This window comes from Artibeus jamaicensis, unplaced genomic scaffold (assembly GCF_021234435.1).
Source record: "Artibeus jamaicensis isolate MK-2021 breed Jamaican fruit bat unplaced genomic scaffold, CSHL_Jam_final scaffold_847, whole genome shotgun sequence".
NCBI lineage: Eukaryota > Metazoa > Chordata > Mammalia > Chiroptera > Phyllostomidae > Artibeus > Artibeus jamaicensis.
This window is the reverse complement of record NW_026522057.1, coordinates 14068069-14094636: the sequence shown is the minus strand read 5'-3', so window position 1 is coordinate 14094636 and position 26568 is coordinate 14068069. Positions and strand designations below refer to the sequence as shown.

The 26568-nt window shown below is 46.8% G+C and overlaps 1 protein-coding gene across 5 annotated transcripts in view; it reads right to left on the bottom strand.

The window, feature by feature from the left end:
* The window catches only part of PTAFR (platelet activating factor receptor), a 39256-nt gene extending 14234 nt beyond the window's left edge, over positions 1-25022 (bottom strand). The window contains exon 1 of one of the 5 annotated variants that reach the window (XM_037149517.2): positions 24755-25022. The gene's annotated coding sequence lies outside the window, so the exon portion shown is untranslated. Of the gene's footprint in view, positions 1-10996; positions 11458-22397; positions 22726-24040; positions 24218-24242; positions 24528-24754 lie in introns of those variants that run through there. The other 4 variants (XM_037149518.2, XM_037149520.2, XM_037149519.2 and 1 more) reach the window with 4 other exon arrangements.
* Between the last annotated feature and the right edge of the window lie 1546 nt (positions 25023-26568).

Sequence of the window (26568 nt, the reverse complement as noted above, 5' to 3'; positions counted from 1 at the left end):
CCTCATTGAATCAGCCCTTGGGAGGTGAGCTTTGCAAAATGTCCATGTTTCCACGGAAGAAAGTAAAGTCAGAGAGGGAAACAGACGTGTCCACAGTCACACAGCAGAACAGTAGCAGACGGGATTTTGAACCCCAAAGCCCATCCTATCTCTTGTAGGCCAAACTGTAACCAGCCACTCCTTGGCCAGCTGAGCCACTCATAGACCTGAGATCAGGAGCTTTAGATGCTGTGAGGCCCCAGGAAAAGACTCCTTTGACCTAGGGCGCTGCTTTTACCTTTGCTCCCCAAGTCAGGAATTGAATGGGGCAAAGGGAGAGGGGGTCTGCTCTGCATCCAGCTGATAACTGCCCGGCGGTGCTGGAGCTGGAGCTAAATCCTGGCACAAACATGAAACTCACCCCATGACTCTGACTCTCTGTTTTCTCATTTGTAAAGCGAAGATTTTGAAATGAGCGTAAGAGAAAACAAAATTGTGGAAAAAATCCCATTTACAATAGCATCAGAAAGAATAACATACACAGGAATAAAGTTGACCAAGGAGACAAAAGACTTGAACACTGGAAGTTACAAAACATTGATGACAGGAATTAAAGAAGACAGGAATAAATGGAAAGATGTGCTGTGCTCATGGCCTGGAAGACCTGGTGCCGTTAAAATGCCCTACCACCTGGAGTGATCTACAGAGTCAATGCCCCAAAGAATACCAACGGCATTTTGCAGAAATAGAAAAAAAAATTCCAAAATTCATGTGAATCCTTATCTCAAAGACCCTGAGTAGCCAAAACAATCTTGAGAAAGAAAAGCTGGAAGACTCTTGCTTTCTGATTTCAGAGCATACAACAAAGCACAATAATCAAAACAGTCTTTCACTGGCATAAAGGCAGACAAAGAGCTCAATGGCACAAAACAGAAAATTCAGAAATAAACCTTCGCAAAAATAGTCAAATGACCTTTGACAAGGTTATCAAGACTACACAATAGGGAAAGATAACCTATTCAACAAGTGGTGATGGAAAAATTGGACATTCACATGAGAAATAGTGAAGATGGCTCTAATCTTACACTACATTAAAAATGAACTAAAAATGAATTAAAGACCTAAACATAAGACTGGAAACTGTAAAACTCCTAGAAGAAAACAGGGGTAAATCAGTGATCACATGGGCATGACATCAAAAGCACAAGTAACAAAAGGAAAAACAGACATAGGGACTACATCGAACTTAAACATTTCTGTGTAGCAGAGGCAACAATCAACAGTGTAAAAAGGCAAACTGCAGAATGGAGGAAAATATTTGCAAACCATATATTGGAAAAGAGGTTAACATCCACAATATATTAGAACTCCTATAACTCAGTGACAATAAACAAACAATTTAAAAATAGGCAAAGGACATGAATAAACTGTATACGATAATATACAATGATATACAATACAATGATGTACAATAATCAAAGATATACAGAGCCAACAAGTATATAAAAAAGATGCCTAACCATCACTAATCAATAGGGAAATTCAAATCAAAATGACAGTGACACAGCTATCACTTCATACCCATTAGGATGACCACAATCCAAAAAACAGAGCAGTACAATCTCAGACATTTCGAATAGCAATGTTTTTTTCTTATCTATCTCCTCAGGCAAGGGAAATGAGAAAATGAGCAAATGGGACTACATCAAACTAAAAAGGTTTTGCACAGCAAAGGAAACCATCAATAAAATGAAAAGACAACCCACTGAATGGGAGAACATATTTGCCAATGATACATCTGATAAGGGGTTCATACTCAAAATTTATAAAACATTTCTAAAACTCAATGCCAAAAAAACAAAAAAGCCAATTAAAAAATGGGCAAAGGACCTGAATACAGGTCCTCCAAAAGGAGGACCTATTTCTCCAAAAAGGATATAGAGATAGTCATAGACATATGAAAAGATGTTCAACATCACTAACCATCGGAAAAATAGAAAGTAAAACCCTGATGAGAGATTACCTCGCACCTATCAGAATGGCTATTATCAATAAACCAACACACAAGTGTTGGTGAGGACGTGGAGAAAAGGGAACCCTAGTGCACTATTGGTGGGAATGCTGACTGGTGCAGCCACTGTGGAAAGCAGTATGGAGTTACTGCAAAAAAATTAAAAGTGAAACTACCTTATGATTCAGCAATTCCTCTTCTAGGGATATACCCAAAGAAACCCGAAACACTAATTCAAAAGAGTATATGCATGCTTATGTTCATTGCAGTGTTATTTACAATAGCCAAAATATGGAAGCAGCCCAAGGGCCCATCAGTAGATGAGTGGAGAAAAAAGCTGTGGTACATTTACACAATGGAATACTACACAACAGTAAAACAAAAATCTTACCTTTTGGGGCTGTCTGAATGGACCTGGAGAGCATTATGCTAAGTGAAATAAGCCAGTCAGAGAAAGAGAAATACTATATGATTTCACTTATATGTGGAATCTAATGAACAAAATAACAAAATTAAAATGGACTTACAGAGAACAGACTGACAGCTGTCAGAGGGGAGGAGGATGGGGGATTGAGTAACAAAGGTGAAAGGATTTAAAAAAAAAACCCCAAACTCATAGACAGACAACAGTATGGTGATTATCAGAGGTAAAATGTGTGTGTGTGGGGGGGGGGTAGGAGAGGATAAACTGGGAGAAAAAGAGGGGTGATGGAAGGAGACTGGACTGTGGGTGGTGAACGCACAATACAATATAGAGATGATGTATTGTAGAATTGTACCCCTGAAACCTTTATAATTTTATTAACCAATGTTACCCCAGTAAGTTCAATTAAAAAAAGAAGAGAAAAAAATTTAAAAGCAGAAAACAACAAGCACTGATAAAGATGTAGATAAACTGGAACACTTGTGCAGACTTGGTAGGAATATCAAATGATGCAGCCACTATGGAAAACAGTATGGAGGTTCCTCAAAAAAAAATTAAAAATAGAACTAACTACCTTACAACCCAGAAATCTCACTTCTGGGTGTATATCCAAAAGAACCGAAAACAGGATCTTGAAGAGATACTTGCACACGCATGTTCAGAGCAGCATATTCACAGTAGTGAAGAGATGGAGGCAGCCCGAATGTCCATCAGCAGATGAATGAAAGGGCAAACAAAAGGTGGTGTAAATGTGTGGTGGAATACTATGCAGCCTTGAAAAGGAAGGCTATCCACTAGTGTGCAACAACATGGATGAAACTTGAAAATATTATTAAGTAAAACAAGCCAATGACAAAAAGACAAATACTGAATGATCATGCTTTTATGAGGTGTCTAAAGTAATCAAACTCAGAGAAACAAAAAGTAAAATGGTTGTTGTCAAGGTTGGGGGAAGGAGGAAACAGGGGGTTGTTGTTCAATGGGTGTAGAGGTTTGGTCATGCAAGATAAAGATACTTTATTATTTTTTAAATTATTTGTTTACTTATTTTTTTAGAGATGGGGGATGGGAGTAAGGAAAAGGGAGAGAAGCATCAATGTGTAGTTGTCTCTCACGCGTCCCCCACTGGGGACCTTGCATGCAACCCAGGCATGTGCCCTGACTGGGAATCGCACCGGTGACCCTTTGGTTCACAGGCCAGCACTCAATCCACTGAGCACCACCGGCCAGGGCAGGATATTTTAGAGACCCATTGTACAACAGTGTGAACATAGTTAATAATGCTGTAATGTCCATTTAAAGATAGTTAAGGCTTCTGGTCAAGATGGCAACATAGTCAGACATGGTTCCCCTCTTCGCACAACCACATCAAAATTACAACTAAAATATAGGACCACCATCACTCAGGAACATCAGAAATTGAGCTGAATGGAAGTCTGACAACTACGGAATTAAAAAAACACATCCATTCAGACTGGTAGGAAGGGCACCAACGCAGAATGGGATGTTCCCACACCCATGTGGATAAAAATTCAGGAGAGGTATCTCGGGAGTGAAGAGGCCCAGACCTACACCAGGCCCCCCAGCCCAGGATTCCAGCACCAGGAAGATAAGTCCCCACAACTTCTGGCTGCAAAAACCAGCGGGGATTGAGGCGATGAAGGAAGCTGCTAGAGCCCTAAGCAGTTCCTCTTGAGCAAAACACACACAGACTCACCTACTCAGACTCTCTCCGTCTGAGCTCCAGCACTGGGGTGGCAGTTCAAAGGGCAGCAGTGGTACACAGGGGGAGACTGAAGTGTCTGGCATCGGGGCAAGCAGAGGCCATTGCTCCTTTGCTGAGCCCTCCCCTCACAAAGTCGATAGGCTGGTGCCATAGCTGAGACTCCATTCACCTGACTAACACTGTGTGACCCATCTTGGAAATCCATAGAGACTCTGCCTAACCCAATTTATAGGCCCACCCAAGCTGCTTTTCCATAAGAATGGCTGATCTTGGCTCCTATATTCCATCAAACAAGCAACAACTGGCTTCAGTGAGCCCTAGTGGCAGCCAGATTAGAGTTGTAGCTTGGCTGCACCTGGGAATTTCTGAACTCAGCACAAGTAGCAGCCATCTCAGACTGCTTTATAGCTCAGGCAGGGTGCTCTGGGCAAAACACAGCTGGGATCTGATACTGGCCTACACCACCCAAGAAAACCCCAGGGCCAGTGCACCCAGTGGACAGCTACAGACCACACTGGAGCACCACCACCCTGCCCCTGCACAGATGATCCTCCATGGAGGGCAGAGGTTGGCGGTCAGAGGTCACAGCCAATCCTTACAGCTGACTGGCCTGGGTAAATCCCCCCCATTGATTTTCCAACTACAACAAGGCTCAACTACAAGAGGAGGGTGTACTGAGCCAACATGAAGGGCACACTTTGATTACCCAGCTTGGGCGATAGGGGAGGTTGTGCCACTGGACCCTGCAAGGATGCTTACTACATTAGGCCACACTACCAAGACACAGAGTCAAAGCAGCTTTACCTAACACATAGAAACAGACACAGGACGGCTGCTAAAATGATGAGACAAAGGAACATGGCCCGAATGAAAGAACAGATCAAAACTCCAGAAAAAGAGCTGAAGGAATGGAGGAGATAAGCAATGTATCAGATGTAGAGATCAAAACACTGGTTATAAGGATGCTCAAGGAACTTAGTGAGGACCTCATCAGCATAAAAAAGACCCAGCCAGAAACAAAGGATACACTAATTGAATAAAGAACAATTTACAGGAAACAACAGTAGAATGAATGAAGCCAAGAATCAAATCAATGATTTGGAACATAAGGAAGCAAAAAACAACCCATCAGAACAAGAAGAAAAAAGAATCCAAAAACTGAGGACAGTGTAAGCAGCCTCTGGGACAACCTCAACGGGTCCAACATTCACCCCATGGGGGTGCCAGAAGGAGAAGAGAAAGAGCAAAAATTTGAAAAACTATCTGAAAAAATAGTGAAAGAAAACTTTCCTAATTTGGTGAAGAAAATAGACATGCGAATTCAGGAAGCACAGAGAGTCACAAATATGATGGATGCAAAGAGGCCCATCCAAGACACATCACTATTAAAAAGCCAAAAGTTAAAGATAAAGAGACTCTTAAAAGCAAAAGAGCCCTGGCTGGTGTATCTCAGTGGTTTGAGTGCTGGCCTGTGAACCAAAGAGTCACAAGTTCAATTTCTGGTCAGGGCACATGCCTTGGTTCCAAGCCAGGTCCCCAGTTGTGGGTGTGTGTGAGAGGCAACCAGTTTGATATATCTCTCACATCAATGTTTCTTTCTCTCCCTTTCTTCCTCCTGCCTTTCCCATCTCTCTAAAAATAAATAAATAAAATCTTTAAAAAAAAGGCAAGAGGAAAGTTAATTACCAGAAGGTTGCCAGATGGGAGGGGTTGCGAGAGAAAGGGTGAAGAGGTGAGGGGATTAACAAGTACAAATAGGTAGTTACAGGACAGCCATGGGGATGTAAAGTACAGTATAGGAAATGGAGAAGCCAAAGAACTTATACACATGACCCATAGACATGAACAATGGTGGGCGCATTGCCTGAAGGAGTGGGGGTGCTGGATGGCGGGGGGCATAGGGGGAAAAATCAGGACAACTGTAATAGCACAATCAATAAAATGTAATTTAAAAAAATAAGACTGTTAAGAGAATCAATTTATCTTGTGTGTTTCTTTAGCACAGTAAAGTAAATCAGTTTTAAAAGCAGGCCCAAGAGATGGCAGATTTGCAAGCACACTGTGTCTTTTTTACTTGCAATCTATGGCTCAGCTTCATGATTTCATAACCGTGTGACATTTGGTAAAACCGCTTCCCCTCTCTGAGCCTCATCTGTAAATGGAGATGAAACACATCTTCCTTGTAGAGGTTTTGTGAGCACCCAAGGGAGATAAGAAGTGTTTGGAAAGGACAGTGGTTCAGACCACAGACTCTGTAGTCAGACAAATCTGGGTTCGAATCCTGCCTCTGCCCCATCCTCGTCTAATAACCACAGTCAAGCATATCACTCTTGGAGCTTCAGATCCTTCCCCTGTAAATGGAGCTGATAATATTCCAGGCACATATCTCCCCCAGAGTGGTGTGAAGATCTGATGAGCAACATATGTAAAGTGCTTAGCACAGCTGAAGGAATTCATGATCAACAGCTGCGAAAAGCTGTATCTACAGGAAACCAAACCTTCTGGTTAGATGAGATCGAAAGTTCCTCAAAATCGTATGTCGCCGCCATCGCAACGGCTCACACCAAGCTCACCCAGCTCCAAGCCACCTACATCGGGCTCCCAGCTGTGTCACCAACCCTAGAAACTTCTGGGAACCAGTGACAACTTTCTATGGCATCTGGGACAACTGACGACGCGCTATCAGCCGATTCTTGCCCAAGAAAACTAATTTGCCCTCCATGAGCCTCTGTTTACTCATCTGTAAAAACAATAAGAATAATAGTGGTAATAATATTACCTACCTCATAGGGTTGTTAGAAGAATTCAATAGAAAATGGCCAATCCATAACAAGAGCTCAGGGAATATTGGCTATGGTTAGTTTTACTTCTCTACCCCGGACAGAGTTCAAGGTGCCACCTCTGGTTCCCATAACACAAAACACACACGGCTGCTCATTCTCTCTCCTTCTGGGCTGGGATTTCCCTGGGTGCAAGGCTTCTGGCATTTCAACAGTGCAGGGCCTCCTACGCAGCAAACCCTCAAGAAACAGTTGCTAAATACATATACATTTACACACAAACAGTCATACTGTCCCTCGTCCTTCACTTCCAAACCCTCACACACCCCCAGCTGCTCCAGCCTCCAGTGTCCCTGGAGCCACTAAAACACCACAGTTGAATTGTTTCCCTTCTGTGAGTCCAAGTTTTCTCACCTGTACAAATGAGAACAATACCAACACTAACCTCACAGGATAGCCCTTAGGTTACAGGCAGGTAAACCTCTAAAGTACCTGGCATACAGTAGGCGCTCAATAAGTGAGTTACCTCCTATTCTGACCGCCTCTGTTGCTTGACATTTGTGCCCTGGCCTGGCCGTGCTGGCCATACCGTCTAAACATTCCCTTCAGGGAGCTGTTTCATTACAATTTCTTCAAGAAGCAGAGGGGCGGGCTTTTTTTTTTTCCTAAGAAAAAAATATTAAAAAAATTTTGTTTTTCTTGGAGGAGCAAGTTAAGGGAGCAAGTATACTGACCTCTGGGGAACTCTGCACTGGGCTCCCCACCGTTTCCAGTACAAGGAGTCTAAGACTATGCCAGGTATATATAATGATGGGTAAATGGAGCTCCTTGCCCAGAGGAAGATCAGGGACAGGGCCTGGGGTCCTGGTGGGCCCCAGTGGGGGCCTGGGGCCTGGGGGTGGCTGGGTATCAGAATTACCCAATTTTCCTTTTTACTGGGGCCCACTCTGACCGGGGGTATGTTATTACATCGATGAGACTCAGTCTTCACTCAGCTCGACTAGGACACCCCTGTGGAGCCGGGGGTTCCTAAGCCTGTCCTGAGTCTCTTCTTCTGGCTCCCAGATACTCAGATGGTATCTATCTAAGTCAGCCTCGCCTCTCCTTGCCTCCTGGAAGTCAGGCGGGCACTTCCTCTTCTGGGCTTCCCCAGCACAGGGCACACCCTCTGTGGTACCAGGAATCACACTGATGTCTTTGTAGCCTAGAAGTTTCCAAGTCCTGCTGGTACAGAGGTCCAGAGGGTCCAGAGGGCCTGGCCCAAGCGGGACCACACGACCACACAGGGCCAGATCTGCACCCGGCTCTGCTCTTTCCCAGCTGATGTTTGGCTCTCAAAGCCTCTCTTTCTTAATTTGCAAAGTGGTGAATATAAAAGCTTCTTCACCAGGTAGTTGTAAGAGGAAATGAAGCAATTTGTGTGCATGGTTGTTGTTCAATAGCTGGGAGTTGCTCTCCCCTTTTCCCCACCTCAAAAAATGTTTGTTGAATGAATAAGAGAATAAATAAGCAAATGAACCAGCCATGCACCAAACCAGCCTCATCTCCTCCTTTGGAAACAGCCACCAGGGGTGGCTGAGGAGAAATGGCAGGAACTGGGCCCTGGGGGCCTGGGCTGTGGCGTCAGCAGTGCCAGCCACTCGCCATCCGAGTGAGTCTCTGCTCAGGCTCTGAGCCTTGGGATCATTATCTGCAAAATGGGGTGTCACACCCACCCCAAGTATTGCAAAAAGGAAGTAAGATTTGGGGGAGTGATAAAGGCTTTGGCAAACTGTAAAGCACTTGGTGAACTGAAATGGACTTTATAAACTGTAAAGAGAGCTGCATGAATCTCTGACTTGCTTCTCCCGTCAGCTGCCCAAGCTCAAATCCAAACCCAGGCCCTGAGTGGCTGCCTCCTGTTGAACTAAGGGGGTGAGGAGGGGCCGCTGAGTGGTGCTCCTCCCCAGCCCATTCTTCCTCTCTCTTTCTCCCTCTCTCTCTCTGGTGCATGCATGTGTACACACACACACACACACACACACACACACACACACACACACAAAACCTGGTTCTGGATTCCCTTTGGCTGAAGACACAAGGGAAGAAAGGAGCAGACAGACTGCTATTAACTTCTCAGCTTGTTATGTTGATGACCCTGCATCTGTGAACCTCTGAGCTGTGCCAGGCCCACTTGCAGGTTGAACGTGACCCAGGCTCATGTGGATGTAGCCAGAGCACCTCCCCAGTGCACCCCACACCTCCACGGACTCACATGCGTTAACCAGAGGCTCCTTTCCCCTCCCACCGTGCTGCCAAGGAGCCAACAGCGGCTGCTGAGAGAGGTGGCTGCGCCGGGCACCCAGCATTTGTCGTTCTGGGGACTGGCTCCACTCCTCAGTCACGCGCCCCCAGGAGAGTCAGGGTGTGGTCCTAGGCTCTAGCTCAGCTCTCGAGGCCCACCACTGGGACAAGGAGGGGGGACCAGTCTGGGGAAGTCAGGGCTGCGCTGATAAAGAGGACCACCGACTTCTTAACAAGGCCTTGTTCACGGGCCTGGAGCAGAGCAGGTCTCTCTGTAAAGGTCTCCCTATGAAAGCACAAACAGACGGGGCTCCAGCCTCTCATCACACCCCAACCCCACTCCGGTACGAATCAGGAGCAGAAACTCAGTGCTGAAGGCTCATTTCATCATTAATGCCATAGATTGTCAATTCCTTGCCCAAACCTTCTTTGGGCGGAAGTCCCCATCTGTGCTGAGTAGAGAAAGGACTTTCCCAAGGTGACAACAGTGTCAGGACCAGACCTGGGACCAGAGGATGGGCCCCTGGCTCACTGTCCATTCTCCTCCAAGTTCAGCATCCTGCTTTACCGTTCATCTATTCAATTCACATGCTAAGATTAAGTGAGGCACCAAACTCTGTGCTAAGGGTGAGGATAAAACAATGAACAGAACAAACTCCTCACCCTTAAGGCATTATTAATAGGAGGAATTACAGGGTCGGTATCAGTAGTAACCCTGGGGTTCGAGTTTGTACAGCATCCTACGATTAACAATGCACCTTCCCAACCAGCCTCTCACTGCATCCTCCCCATAAGCCCACAAGAGTTTACTCATTTTAAACCCCAATCTGCAAAAAAGTGAATGAGGTTCCTGCATTGCCCAAGGTCCCAGCTCATGAGTAGGAGCTGAAACCCACACCCTGGTGGCCTGCTCAGGCCCAGGGCAACTTCTTCACCTCTAGAGTGAACGGCTTTCCTTGGCTGTGTTTTCAGGACCTAAAGGCAGGGACATTTGCTTATTTTTCTTCCCTAGCACTCACCCCCCAAACACACACACACACACACACACACTCCAAGCACCTGGAACACAGCTACATATTCAGTCAGCGCTAAATTAGAGCCGCCCGAACGCCTGGGGAGAGACTGTTGTTTCCCTTCTTCTTCTCAGGGGAGTGAGTGTCTGGGCAGCAGCCCTGGTTCACCTCCTGCCAGAGAAAGATGCAGGGAGGGCAGGTGCCAGCCAGTGCCCTGTCCCTACCACTTGGCACCTGAGGGGGAAACTGGTTGTGGGTCAGGCCCTCTGCACCAATCACCTGGTGGTCTCCATCATCCCTACCCCAGGAGACCTGGCGTCTCCTGAGTTCCTAAGTCCCCAGCTCCATACCAGATCCTCTACCTCTCCCAACAGTCCTGCTGGGGAGATGGATTTATCCTCATTTGACAACTTAGGAAACAGAGACACAGGGAGCGGGGTGCAACTTAGCCACGGTCACACAGGTAGTAAAGCGCCCGGCACTTAGCTCCCTGAGATCGAGGTGGCCCCGCTGTCATCACCCTCATCACCTCCCAGGAGGTCTCTGAGGTCCCTTCAGCACTGCCTTGGCCTCAGAGGGGGGAGCTGCATTCCCTAGGAAAGTTTGCCCATGAGGAATTCTATGTAAATATGAGACTCTGTGCCTGAGGAAGATGCCAAAACAGTTCCTTAAAAACAGAACCACCATTTGCTTTGGTGCAGTCTAGGGACATGACCTTGGACTCCTGAGGACATTTTCATATGCCTCCCCCTTGCCAGCCAGGGCTGGGACCCGCCTTACCTGGACGAGGAACAGCGGCTACAGCTGGGGGAATCTGAGCTTCTCTGTGTGCAGACCCAGGCTCTGCGCTTTGTGGAAATTGCAGAAGTGAGGAAACAGCATGTCACTGCCCCGTCACTCCTGGGAGGAAACGCTGTGACCCTAAGGCCCCTCTGACAGACGCCACTGGAACCACCAAGTTGGGTCACCCAGTCCCCGGACACTGGTGGAAAGTGTTGCACAGGGCAGGGGGCAGCATGGGGTCGGGGCAGCAGCCACCGGGCCGGGGAGCTGGGGTGAGAGAGAGAAAATGCAAGAGAGAGAAAGCAAGAAATGAGTGAGCGTGCTCAAGAGAGACAGAAACAGGGCATGACAGCGAGGAAGAAGAGGAGTCAGACGGAGAAAACAGGGTGAGAGGGCGTCAGGATGACGTGAAAGAGGGAGGGAGGAAGGCAGAAAAATGTAAACTCACAGAGAATGCAGGAGAGGGGCAAGGAGATACGAGGGCAAAAACCGAGGCAGTGCAAAGAAGAAAAGATAAGAGACAGTGCACGCCTGTGTGTGCACACACGTGTCTGTGTGTCTGTGTATGAGTGTGAGAGAAAAAAACATGCAAGAAAGAAAGAGGAGGAGGAAAGGGTGAGAGGGCTCGAACACAAAAAGGAAGAGAAAAGGTCACTCAGAAGAGCCGCTGTGTCAGAGGCAGGACCGACTGGGCTGGGCATCCCTGGTGACCGAGACGCAGGGGCCCGAAGAACTCCTGTTGACAGAGCTTATAGACCTGGGGGAGGAGAGGAGTGTCACAAAAACCTGTGCGGGAGCTGGTGGGAGCGAGTGGGAGCCGAGTGAGGGTGAGCAGGTGTGGGCCAGTGAGGTGGGCAGGTGCCAGCCCTGGGAGGTGAGTTTGGGAGTGGGAGTGTGTGTGTGCACGTGTGTGAGTGGAACAGTCAGCTGGGCGGAGGCTTGGTGCGCACATAAGTGAAGGATGGGCCGGAGATTCCTGCCTTGGTTTTTAATCCATTTATCCACTCATTTTTCAATCAGCATGGATTGCATATCCTCAGGGATGGGGCACTGTAAGGGACACTATCTAGGGAAGCCAGCCCCTCGGTCGCTCCAGCGGCCTCCTACACAGAGAGGGAAGCAGGTCTCGGCAAGGCCAGTGTCCCACAGCAAGGCAGGTGCAAAGCAGGTGCAAAGCAGAACCGGCGGAATGCAGGCTGCAGACGCCCTGCACGGGGCCCAGCCTCCATTCACCCTGGGTGTCCGCGCAAGCCTCCTCTGGCTAACCAGGAACCTACTGCGTTCCCTTATCGAAGCCAAAAATACATCTCAAAGGACAAAACACGTCCACGTGTGCCTCAGCCCTAAGACCTGTTCCCTCCCCCCCAGCTCTGTCCCTGTCACCCACAGGCAGACACACTCAAACCACTTGTGCATATAACCCTTGCATGCTCACATACCCCCAATACATAGTACCATGCAAAGACTCTCATTATTACCTCCCTCCACCCATATGCACACACAGGGGTCCACGTCCATCACACCCTCACACCTGCCCAGAGTCCTTTCCTTCCTCAGTTCACACCCCCACCACCTGCACTCTCCTCAAATCTCCCTAGGCCTGCTGGTAGGGACTTTGAAAAGGCCCAGTTTGGCCATCTCCTCCTCTCCCTTAGAGGCCTCTGGGTCTTGAGTGCCCTGAGACACAAGACGGCCTGATCTGGCCATGAAGTTCGACCTTCATGCAAAGCATCCACCTGAAATCCAAGGCCCTCACTCTGCCCCCCAACCCAGAACTTCTTTCCCCAAACTGGCTTCACCTTCTCAGCCATCCTCCAGCCACCATACTCCAGGAGAGACATCAAACCAAGAGGGGACCTCCAGGATCAGCCAGCCCCCAGGTGGCCACCATCTCAAAGACACCTGACTGAGTTCAGCCTGTTTTCAATAGTCTCTCACACATGTCCGTGCAGCGGATGCGCAGCAATACCTCTTACAGATTAGAAATAAACCAGGTAGGTGGGTGGAGATTATCATCATTATCAACAAATGAGCAAGCCGAGGCTGACCCCTCCTTTCTCTCGTACCCACATCCATTGTTAGCAAACTCCGTCAGTTCTACTTTAAAATATCTTCAACTCCGTAGCTAATCAAGCCTTTAGATCTAACCTTCAGTTTGTAGAAAACTGAGGACAGGGGGACAGAGGAAGAAGTTAAAGAACCTTGCGAAGAGGCGGTCCAACCCAGAATGTGGGAAAAGGACATTCTATGGGGCAGCTGATCCAGTTCCTTCAACAGGCCAACCACACGGGGGCAAAATGGGGAGGAGACTATTCTGGATCGAAAGACACTGAAGACACATAAAAATTAAATACAACCTGTGGATCTTGTTTGAAATCTGGAGCAACCAAATCAACTAGGTCAACATGGAATCAAATAAAATATGTCAGGAAAAGACATATGTACCAGTTAGGGTCCCGGAAAGAGATGGCACCTTGTGATTTTGGGTTTCTGGCCTCCAGAGCTGTGAGAGAATAAACTCGTGTTGTTTTAAGCCTCCAAATTTGCAGTAATTTTGAGGACTTCCGCCAAGATGGAGGCATAGGTGGATGTGCCGTGCCTTCTCACACAACCAAGTTTAGAGACAACTAGATATTAGCAACAGAAAACACAGCCAGAACACGGAAAATTGAACTTTTCGGAAGTCAGTTAACAACAAATTCTTCAGCCTGACCAGTAAGGGGCGAAACCAGCGGCTGGGGAAGCGGGATTGCACAGGAGGTCTCGGTCAGCCGGACTCAGGCGCGGAATCCAGACTCACGGAATCCAGGCACAGGGTTGGACCTAGTGAGCGACCGAGCGAGCCACCAGGCGAGCAACAGCGGGGGAGACAGTGGGGGGAGCGGTGCTGCGTGTTGACTGTGGTCATGCATTTGTGCGCGGGCGGACAGGCGAGGGAGTGGGTGGTTGGACCGGGGCCCGGCGGGTCCCCACAGCAAGCGGCAGTGGAGGGCGCCGCCATTTCCCCGCTCTGACCCCACCTCCACATACAGCGTCATAACCCAGCGACTCTGAGTGGCCCGGCCCGGGTTAACCACCTAATGCGCTGATCCTCACCCAGCTGTGAGAAACAGCAGAGGGGGTCGCCATTTCCCCGCTCTGACCACGCCCCCACATACAGCGTCACAACCCAGCGACCTGAGAGTCCAAGGCACCACTTCTCACACTTAAAGGGCCAGAACAGACCAAAAATGTCGCAAGAAGATCTCAAAGCCCCAGAGCCCATAGATCTAAGCGATGAAGAAATAGCAAAACTCTCAGATGCACAGTTTAAAACACTGGTCATCAGGATCCTCACAGAACTGGTCGATTATACCGACAAATTAGACAAATATATGAAGGTGAAACTAATTGAAATGAATGGAATTGCACAGGAAACCAATAGCAATGAAAAGGAAACTGGGACTCAAATTAATGGAGTGGACCAGAAAAAAGCAAATAATGGCCAAACAGAAAAGAGTCAAGAAGCAAGAATTCAAAGAAACGAGGAGAGTCTTAGGAACCTCCGGACATCTTTAAACGCTCCAACATCCGAATTATAGGGGTACCAGAAGGGGGAAAGGCACAGCCACCAGTGGAAAACTTATTTGAACAAATAATAAAGGAGAAGTTCCCCAATCTGGCAAAGGAAATAGACTTCCAAGAAATCCAGGAAGCTCAGAGAGTCCCAAAGAAGTTGGACCCAAGAAGAAACACACCAAGGCACATCATAATTACATTAGCCAAAATTAAAATGAAGGAGAGAATCCTAGAAGCAGCAAGAGCTAAGGGGACAGTCACCTACAAAGGAGTCCCCATCAGACTGTCAGCTGATTTCTCAAAAGAGACCTTACAGGCAAGAAGGGGCTGGAAAGAGGTATTCCAATTCATCAAATCCAAAGACCTACAACCAAGATTGCTCTATCCAGCAAAACTTTCATTTAGAATGGAAGGACAGATAAAGTGCTTCTCAGATAAGATCAGATTCAAGGAGTTCATCATCACCAAGCCCTTGGTGAAATGTTAAAGGGACTTATCTAAGAAAAAGAAGTTAAAGAAACATGAACAGTGAAAGGACAACAAACTCACAGTTATTAACAACCACACCTAAAACAAAAGCAAACTAAAAGGACAGCTAGATCAGGAGTGGAAACATAGAAATGAAGATCTCAAGGAGGGTTAGCAACAGGGGAGTGGGAGGAGGAGAAGGGGGGAGAAGGTACAGAAAATAAGTAGCATAGACAGTAGATAGAAAATAGATGGGGGGGCAAGAATAGCATGGGAAATATAAAATCTAAAGGAATTGAGACACATGGTCATAAACTAAAGGGGGGGTAATGGTGGGGATGGGGGGGTAGGGTGGAGGGGAATGAAGGGGGGAATAGAACAACTGTAACAGCATAATCAATAAAAAATTTAAAAAAAAATTTGCAGTAATTTTTTACAGTAGCTATAGGAAGCTAATACAGGCATATAGGGATGTATTATACTCTTCCCTCTCTTTATGTGTGTGTTTGAAAAGTTTTTTGATAAAGTTGTGTTTGTGCGTGTCCAGTTCACAAGACTGCCTATGAAATAGTCCTGCCAAGGAAAGAAAAACAGAATCAGCAAGTTCAACCCCCAGTTTACAGAAAAATAAAAGAGGAACAAACAGATCAGAGGGTACACTCAGCAAACTCGGTACATAGTAAATGCGCAGAACAAACAAGTAAGGGATAAGGGATAAAAATAGATGACAGGAGAACCTATAGATCAAATGATCTATAAGATGAAGATCTTAAGATAAAGATCTAAAGATGAAATAGGGGACATAGCAACACATTGCTACCAGTGAACCTTTTTGGATCTTGATTCAAACAAACAGGAAGGAAGAAAGAAATGGATAGAGGGAGGGAGAGTGGGAGGGAGGGACAGAGGAAGGAGAAATTTATGAGCTAATTAGAAACTTGAACACATTGGATATTCAGTTATATTAAGAAATTAATGTTAATTGTTTCACAGTTGAGTTAAAAAATTTCTTTAATTTTTTTGAAATACATACAAAATATTTGCAGATAAAATTATATGTTTGGGATTTTGCTTCAGAATAACATGGGGCAGGCCTCAATTCTAGAAAATGGGCTGATAATTGTTGAAACTGATGGATTCATTATACCATTAAGTGCACTCTCGTCTGTGTTTTTGAAAACACGTCTGTGTTTGTTTATAATAAGAAAAGTTTTTGTTGTTTGGTTTTTAAAGTAATTTAGCTCTTGTTTAAATTTCAGAGATCAGAACAACAATGAGAAAGGAGACTGTCCTAATGTTCTACAATGGATAATTCTGTCTTAGGACGCCATTTTCCTGGGACAGCCTTTATTATGTAACAGCATCTATAATGTTAGGTGCTGTATCTCACACAATGTGCAAGGAAACCAAGATGATGTAACCTGGAAAACTCTGCTAAAGATAAAAAAAAAAAAGAGCCATACCAATGAAGATGCTGACATCAAAGATGTGCACAAACGGCTAAACCAATTGGTTTCATGAAATTTGAGAGTGGGGGGAAAAGGCTTTCCAATAAAAATTTAAAAAGAATATGTTCTGTTTTAAGGTTTTATTTCATTTTTAGAGAGAGAGGAAAAGAGGGAGAGAGGGGGAGAAACATCAATGTGTGGTTGCCTCTTGTGTGCCTCCTACTGGGGATCTGGACCCTAAACCAGGCGTGTGCCTGACTGGGAATTGAACTAGCGACCCTTTGGTTCATAGGCCGGCACTCAATCCACTGAGCCACACCAGCCAGGGTGAATGTTTCTTTTTTAATTGTCTTTAGAGAGAGAGAGAGAGAAACATCGATGTGAGAGAGAAACATTGGTTGCCTTCCATACAAGTCCCCACCAGGGATTGAATCCGCACCCCAGGTATTATGTGCACTGAGAGGGTATCATACCTGCAATGTTTTTGGTGCACCGGCTGATGCTCCAAGCAACTGAGCCACCCAGCCAGGACCTTATTTTAAATTTTAAGCTAAATTTGTATTTTTGCTTTCAACTTCAAATGGTGAGAGAGAGAGAGAGTCAGAGACTTTCACAATCTCCACTGCTGTGGCCCTGGTTCTAGCCACCATCATCTGTCACCTGGATGTGTGGCCCTTACTGTTCTCTTCGCTTCCACCCTCGTACACTCTCTGTCTGTTCTCAGCACAGCAGTGAATTGAGCCTCTTAAACATCAAATCTCATCATTCTTCCCCTCAAAACTCTTTAGTGGCTTCCATCGCGCTTAGCAAAAAATCCCAAGTCCTTCAGAATTCCCATAAAATCTGACCTCACCTCCTGCATAAAGCTCCCGGCACTCTGCTCGCATTGGCTTCTTGTTTTCTTCGACATACCAGGCGCGTTCCTGTCTCAAGCTTTTCCAGGTCTTAACTCAAATGTCACCTTCTCAGTGAGGACTTTCTTAATAACCCCTTCTCCGACATGCCCTAGGCCCTTACACTGCTTTATTTTTCTCCACAGCATTTATCACATCTAACGTACCATATATCTTGCTGCTTTGCTTTGTCCATTATCTGTCTCTCCAACTAAATTGTTAAGGTCCTTGAGAGCGGGGATTGTTTGCTTATCACTGCATTCCATTATCTGCTCTGGAACACTGCCTGCACATGGCAGGTGCTCCTCCATAGAAGGTATTGAATGAATGGATGAAGCTGGAGGAGAGGAGATGAACCATCCAAGGTAACACAGCTGGTAGGTGGCAGAACTGGAATTCGGACTCCAACACCCTAGACCCCAGACCACCCTTGCACAACTGTTATCTAGGCTTTGCTAACGTCTTTCTGCCCTTTCCATCTGTCCTTCATGCAGAGTGGTGTGGACACCATTTCTGTGAGCGACCCTTTCCGCATTGGCAGTTGGAAGATAAGGTGGGAGGAAGAATGCCATAGGAAAAGAGCATGGGCTTTCGTATCGGAGACTTGAATTCAAATCCAGCCACCACCAACTCTCTGTGCGAACTTGGAAAAAGGCAGTTTACTCCTCTGAGCCTTGGTTTTTTAATCTGTAAACTAGGAATAATCATAAGTACCTCACTCTGTTGTGAAGAATATGAAAACAAACAGAGTAATGCAGATTGGAAAACACCAGCAAAACTGTCATTTTTACAGGCAATAAATTGTTCAGGTTTGAAAGCTTAAAGCAATTTCATGGACAAATTATTAGAACTAATAAAGATGTCAACAAGATTTCTAGATATAAAATCACTTCCAGTCTCCAAAACTGTGAGAAATAAACATTTGCTTATAAGCTAAATAAACAAATAAGTCAACATATAAAAATCAATGATGTTCCTACACATAACCAATAAACAGAAAATGTCATTTTTAAGAAGACACAATTTATAATAGCAAGGAAGTTATCTGGGTAAATAATTTTTTGGAAGCCAAGATGTGCAATTTCCTCTTGATTCAGTAAATTGTAAAAATTGTTGAAAAATAATTAAAGAAGAACTACATGAATAGATAATGTAATACATTTATGCATGAGACCATCAATATCATAAAACTGTAAGTTCCTCCCAATTTAATCTGAGTTCAGTGCCAGTCCAATCTAAACCCCAACAGATGTAAATAAAGCTGGGGGAATAAAAATTACATAAATAGAGCACTTGAAAAAAAACCCAATAGGTTATTCAAGGAAATTTAGTAAGCTTATCGTAAAATTCCAAATGAAAAGTCAAAGATCCAAAACTAGCCAGGACATTTTCAAAACAACAGGATATATGAACAATCGGGGCACACCACAGGATTTTCTCTATCATATATCAAGTCTTATTATAAAGTGGCAGTGTTAAGACAGGGCAATATTAACAAAAGAATGACAAACAGCCCAAAGAAACTGAACAGAGGCCCCAGAAATAAAGGGCACACATACGAAAACTTGGTGCCTGGGGCAGAGCTGTCATTACAGACCAATAGGAGAAGAGTAGAGATTGGCGCAACTCACTGACTATCTACTAGGGAAAAATATTAATAAACGTAGATCCCATCCTCACACCATATTCAGAATTATATTCCAACTGGCATTGAGACCTAACCATGAAAAGCAAAATGTAAAGTTTTGGGAGAAAATAAGGGTGAATATGTTTATGATCTAAGGGTAGAAAAATTTTTGTTAAGACACAGAAATTACAAACAACAAAGAGAAGTTGTATAAATCTGACCACCTAAAGTTTAAAACTGTGTATTTCAAAAGATACTACAAAAATAGTCAAGAGGCAAGTCACAGACCAGGAGATATTTGCAAGACATGTATCAAAGAATTTTCAGACATAATGTGATGTAAATTCCTACAAATTAATAACCTAACGACAAGCCCAATTTTTTAAAAAATGGGTCAAAAAAGGAGCAGACAATTTACAGGAGGAAAACGCCTTAAGGCTGAGAAAGATAAAAATATAATCAACGTTTCAGGAAATCAGCAGTTCATATTAAAACAAGCAGCCACTAGATTGGAAAAATTCAAGTCTGCCAATTCCATGAACTGCAGAGGATGTCGAGCAATAGAAACTCTCAGGATACTGCTAAGACGAGATTACAAATGGCACCATCATTTTGGAAATTAATTTCAAAAGAAGTTGAAAATATACACATCCTTCCTAGGTACAGTTGCAATATTAATATATATTTGTATGTGTCTACAGTATAATTCTGTAAATATGTTAAAATGAACAGAACTACACATACCATAGACAATAAACACAATGCTAGACTAAAAATGCAAGTTGCAGAAGGACAAATGGAGTATGATACTATTCTTAAAACTTTACAACATTATTACTGTCATGGACACAGTGCATATGCATCAATATATAAAAATCAGTTCAGGATGTAGCTACCTCTGAGGAGAGAGAGAAGAGGCAGGGTTAGCGAGGTCCAAGGAGGCTTCTATCATACGTCTAATATTCTACTTAACTTGGCAGTGGGCACACAGCATTTGTTTTATGTGTGTGTTGGTGTGTGCACACGTGTGTGTAAACATGAGTCTGTAATTAGCCAAAACAGTTTGGAGAGTGAGAAGTCAAAAGAACATGCCACATCATATACCAAGCTTTTATAAATTACAGTACTTAAGACAGGACAATATAACCACAAACGGTACAAACGAACAGGAATTCAGAGTCACTAGAGACGAGGGGCATTCCTACAACACCTGAGACCCCTTTCTTGGACAGCCAGCCCAGATGCTTGACAGCCTCGAATCCTCTCTTTGTTCTCACCGTTCTAACCTGTTTCTTTCTCAGACCCTCTCTCACTCTCGCTTTCTCTCTCTCACTTACTCAATCTCCCTCAGATTTGGGGGGTTTAAATCCCAACTCTCTGACACTTAACAACTGGACCGCCAGAGCCTCAGAGGGTCATTCATCTGGTAAGTGGGGGTGGCAGCCTCACCTCACAGTGGGCTTAGGTCTGTCAAGGACAGTGTCTGGCAGCTAGTCCTCTCCTTTTCTTCTCTCCTTTTCTTCTTCTTCTCCCCCATTCTTTCCTGCCTTTGGCCAGGGCTGAGTCTTCCCTGCTCTCCCCTTCCAGCCTGGGCACATTTTCTATGACAAAGTGAACACTGCTCAGGGGACAAGCCCCAGCTTATAAGAGGGGGTCACATAAAAGGTAGCCTGAGGGGTATGGCCAAAGCCCACAGGGGTGAGACAACAGGGAGAAGATCCAGGCCTCCAGGCCCAGGAGCTCAAAGGCAGGGGGCTCCCCGAGGACTCAGGACAGAAGAGGGTTTGGGATGGAAGGAGCCCTCGGAGCAAACAAGGGCAGCTGCCTGGGTGCCTGGGCAGTGCGAGGGATGGGAGAACCCCCGAGTCTGGACACTGTTCTTGGAGCCATTACCACTAGAACACCCTATAACAGTTAAAAAAACAAAGAGGTCTCACCCTGGCTTGTGTGGCTCAGTGGATTGAGCATCAGCCTGCAAACCAAAAGGTCACCAGTTCGATTCCAGGTCAGAGCACATGCCTGGGTTGGGTGGTGGGCCAGGTCCCTGGCTGGGGGCTGTGCAAGAGGCAACCAGTCGATGTTTCTCTCCCTCTCATTCTCACTCCCTGTCCTCTAAAAAATTAATTAATTAATTAGAAAAGATATGAAAAAAAAAAGAGGTCTCTAAGAGGCACAACTCAGGTGTCCCCCAGATAGTGAAATTGGGTGGCTGGAGAACAAGGATCAGAGGGCATCTTTTCACTATGTATTCCTTTAGATCTACTGGACTTTAAATTTCACGCATGTGTTACCTCTAAAGACTAAATAATAATAATAATAATAATAAATTAAAGAGGTGACCTCTGGTGTCAGACTTATCTATGTCTAAATCCCATTGCTTCTTTCTAGCCATGGCGTATTGGGCAGATTTCTTAACCCCTGAGCCTATACGGAAACACAGCTATAAAATGAGGCCGAGTATCTACTTCACAAAGGTACTGTATAATCAAATCAGACAATACATGCAAAAGCATTGAGCATGATTGATATCTGACCCGCAGTAGGCATGTGATGAATGCTAGCGAGCTTTTTATATTAACAGCTTGTGCTCGGTCCCAGGGCATAGGAAGCGGCATGGAGCCCCTCCTACCACGCTCCAGGGTGTGGCCAGGACCCCTGGCTCTGCTCCTGGGTGCCCTGCGATGGACAAGCAGGGCTGGGGTGCAGAAGAGGGGTGAGAATTGGGGACAGGTGTAGATAACTGGACCCAGCTTTGCCCCAGCTAAGAAATAGCTCCCCAGGACATTGGGGACCTGTTTGGGGGTGAGGGGAGTTTCTGGGATATGTACAGATGGTTGCACGAATGTGTGTGTGTGTGTGTGTGTGTGTGTGTGTGTGTCTATGCGGAGTAGGTTTGTCTGCAGTGAGTGAAGGGTCTTCTGTGGCTCCCGGTGTCTATCGGTACTATTGCCCAGGTTGTGTGTCTGTGAGGATGTATGTTTCGTCCTGTGGTGTGTGATAGGCATCACATGAGGGGACTGTGTCAGTCGTGACAGCTGTATATTATGTGCAGTGAAGGGTCATGGGTTATATCACTGGATGCCAAAGAGTCTGTTGTGTGTTGCGTGTCTGTGGAGGGCCATGAATTGTGTATGTGGGTAAGGAGGCTGTGCTTTGTGTGATGTGAAGGCATGCTGTGTCTGTTGGGGTTGTGTACGCTAAATGTCTCTGAGGAATGGAATAGCTGCTGTGTCTGTGAGTGATGAAGGGGGACTGTGTGTCCCTGAGTGGCTGCTGATGGCAGAGAAGTCAGATCTAACCCAGCTGCAGTCCCCTCTAGAGCCTGACTAACCTCAAGAATTCTGAGAGGCAGCTAGACAGAACAGCCACACACAACCCTCTCATCCAAGCCACCAGCCTCTTACCTGAGAATCAGCAGTGAGAGTAGTCTAAGACGTGACAAAAAAGCTGGGGGGCTGTGGGGACCCCTGAGAGCAGGTTTCCTGGAAGACTTCCGAAGGAACTCAGGAAGCTGGGCAGGGAACGAGGAGGAGGCAGAAGGCAGGCCGAGGCCTATGTGTGTGACTCACTTTCCTCTCTGTCCCAATCCATGTTCAGCAGCGGCAAGATAAAGAATTAGGGGAGGCCTGCCTGCTGGCTGTGCTGGATGATCACGGCACAAGTCCAAGAAGCCAGCCGCCTGGGTGGGGCCCCAACGCAAGGTCATCGGGAATATTCACCTCTAGCCAGGGAGTCTCTCTCTCTCTCTCTCCACATGTCAGCTCAGCCAACACAGGACTGGCCCTTCTAATGAGAGTGTCCTCTCTAGGAGGAAGAGCCAGGCCTGAGCTGGCAGAGGAGGGAGAAACTGGGTCCCTTGTTGGAGGGGGAGGTGGGCTTTGACCTAGGAAAGCTCCCAGCCTAGTCCCCAGAGCCCAAGCTTCAATGGATACAGTGACATCTACAGTGAGCCCCAAGTTGATGGAAAAAGACCCAAAACTGCTTTCAGAAGATACCCCTAAATGAGGGGGCACACAGCCAATCTTGCCCACAAGCGATCACCATCCAATGGGTGTGACACAGTGACATAACCTACCCACTGGTGCCTCCAACCAAGGGAAGAGACAGCCCTGCCTTCAGAGATGCCCAATCTGCTGGGGAACAGAAGACCTGCCTTCTGAAGCTACCCCTGTCCAATGGGGAAACGCAACCACCCCTCCCCTGAAACCCCAGTCGGAGGGAGAAGACCAATCCTTGCTCTGAGGAGGCCCACTGTCTGACCAAGCCAAAGGGCAATAGTTCTGTCCAAAGCCTAGGACTATACCCGGAGCTCCAACTTTGGGTGTTCTGAGCTGAAAGTTACTCCTTATCTCCACCTCCACCACCTGCTTATGCCCCGCCCCCCAACACGCGATTGGGCTGAGCAGGAAGCACAGGTATTAGGCAAACCGGGAAAATGACCTAAGCGGACATTGTCAAATAGCAACTCTAAGAATCCACCTGACCAGGATCTGACTGCTGCCTCTAGTCTTCAGCTTGAGCCCTCCACTGCGCACCTCTGAGCCTGAGGTTCCTGGGTCAGCACCACTAACACCTACTCTCTATTATACCTAGTGAGATGCCTGGTACAAAATAGAAACTCAGGAAATGAAATGACTTGATTTGCCCAAGTTCCTGCCTTGTGTCCCAGAATTGGGGGATCAAATCCTTTCTCCACATCAGCTGGAGAATTTGTTAAAAATGAAAGTTGAAAAAAGGCAATTTCTCATATTCCATTTCGAGAGATTCTGATCCAGCAGTGCTGGTGCAGGGGCTACCAGTAAATGAATTTTTAACAAGCACCAAGGCAGTAGCCGCAGAGCAGGCTTGGAGGGACCCCAGAGGAAAGCAAGCACTGGGGAAGGAGGGTTTAGTTACCTAAGGGCTCTTTCCAGCTATGCTTACCTACACCCTCGCCTCAAATAAGGGCTGCACACTGAGCCACAAGGTGTGGTGAAGATATAGGCATCTCTGACAAAACCCCGAGCTCTACCCATCCCCTACCTCATGGAGGACTGGCTCTCCCCACCTGATGTTCCAGCACAGGCTGAGTTAACCTGGGAGGTTGTCGAAGTTCCAGCTGTCTCCCCACCCCCAACCTGAATCTGAATCTTCAGAACAGCAGAGAATGTCTTTTTAACATTTCCCAGGTGTCCTCAGTCCTCTGCTCTTTCACCCAGTTCTTTAGAGCTGGGACCACCATGCTGGAAGAGAGGGGCAGGAGTACTCACTGTGCACCCAGCTGGTTTTCTGGGCTCCTTTACACACAGGACAAAAATAGTGAAGAAATGAGGAAGCTGAGGCTCAGAAGTTTCAAGACTTCAGTCTGTCTGACCTCAAATGCAGGCCTGTTGCCTCCATCTGCAAGGTTTGTTCTTTTCACAATCAACAGAATATCATTAGAATTCGTGGAACAGGTAGTTCGCCCTTGGTTTACCAGAGGAGGAAGCTGAAGTCCAGAGAGGGGAAATGACTTGCCAGGATCACAAAGGTGATAAGTGGCAGAGCAGATCCTCAGTAGGATGACTCCGAGGCCCTTCTGCACCCATTCCGCAATACCCAGGATCAGACATCCCCATCCCCCAGCTCTGGTGGTGAGAAGCACTTGATAACCTCCAGCAAGGGGGCAGACGAACCAGGTGGGCTAGGATGACTGTGGCGGGTAGAGGATGGGGAGAGGAAATGGAGAGAGGTAAATCCTGCTTCATCGAGGTTCCACCCTCACCGGCAGGCCCAGACTCACCTGCAGTCTCCAGCGCACTTACTCCACTTCCACTGGGGCTTCAAGGAAACCAGCGGGGCCGGAGGTGGAGCCCCAGCCAGCTCCTGAGAGACCACAGCCCAGAGGGTGGGAGGTTGCGGGTGGAGAGGTTCAGGTGACTGGGTTGCCCAAGGCCATGACTGATGCTTTAGGTGGTGAACTCCCACTTTACATATAAGAAGGCAGAAGCTCCAGCACTGAAGTCTCTGGCCCAAATGCCAGGATTCTAACCCTACCTGTCTGACTCCTTTCATTTCTCCTCTGCCTGCAGTAGCCTCACAGGAAGCAGCTGGGTGCCCAAGGGGAAGAGGGGGTGGGGGTGCTGGCGATCTGCTGCATTATTCACAACAAACCACAGGAAGAGGAGTGAAGAGGCTCTGGGCCCTGGCACCCCTCCAGCAAGCCTTTCCTGCCCAGGGAGCCCCTTGACCTATTCACAGACAAAGGAGCTGGAGAAGCTGCCGCCCTGGAAGCATGTTGACTAATGCTCCCTCAATTCCAAGCCCAGTGAGCCCCCTTCTCCCTGGCCCCAGTGGTCGCTAAAAGTATTGCTCTGATCAGGGTCGAAAATGGGCTGGAAACCACTGCTAATCTTCTGAGTGGGTCTGCGGCTCAAATGTGCCCGGAAGGAAATGGGAAGGCTTTGATTCTTCTGGGAAAATAGGATGTCATGCTGAAACCCAAATTCCTAAACATGACCTGATTCACCTGGTCTCCTCTCAACCTGCTTCTCGGCTCCAGGGAAAGACAAAGGACTTTCAGTTCGTGAGTGGGCTGTGCCCTTGCCTGAGTCTTCGCACACGCTGTCCCCTCTGCCTGGAACATCTCTCCCTCAAGTCCTGCCCTACCTGTGCCAGACACTGAAGTCTCCCCCACCAGTCAATCTCCCCGTCTTCCTTCCTTGCCAACAAATCTTATGTGGAAACAGTAGATGCCAGCCACAAGGACAAGTCCTGGTCTACGACCTGCCTGTTATCCTTTGCAGTTTTCCCAAATTTATGGTCAGATGTTGCCACGTGACCATTTCTGGCCAGTGAGGTCTTTGGGGGAAAATCTGGCCTCCCAGATTAATTCTTCCCACTTGGCAATTGGTGAGATGTGTGGTGCTGCCACACCCTCCCACGGAACTATGTGACGATGAGGTGACGAGGCCTTCCGGGAGACAGAGGGGAGGCACAGGGGAGGCACAGGGGCCTGGTTCCCTGGTGCTACCCTTGAGCCTTTGACGGACACCTGGAAGTGCCTGCCACCAGACTTATTCTGTAAGCAAATATTCCCCTATTTGTTTACGCTAGATATTCCCTGCAGCCAAAAAAAATTCCTAACTGATGAACCGACCTCTGGGTTCTAACTTTAAAAAGGTCGCTTCCTTCAGGAACTACTAACTGCCAAGAACGGGATGAAGGGCCCTCTCCTCGGAGCAGTGGGCACACGCGCCTTTCCTGGTCCCTCACTGTCCCGTGCACGGCGCACTCCACGGTGGGTCGCCAGCAGCAGGGGTCCGGTGGTGCCCACCATTTTCCTCCTCCCAGCACATTCGTTGAATGAATAAGCACACCCATAGCTGGTTGCTGGCACAACCTTGAGGGTGAAGCCTGGGCCCAGCCCACAGGGGCTTGCAGACAGTCAAACCACGGCAACCTCGTAACTTCTAAGGAAGAGGTGGCGCGTGCACACACACGCTGGAGTGAGGTAGAGTCACCTTGCCTGATAGAAGAGATAGATGTTGCTCCTGACACAAGACAGTCTGAGTGACTTCGAGACAGGTGTCACTGATAAAACAGTTCCCTCTCTCT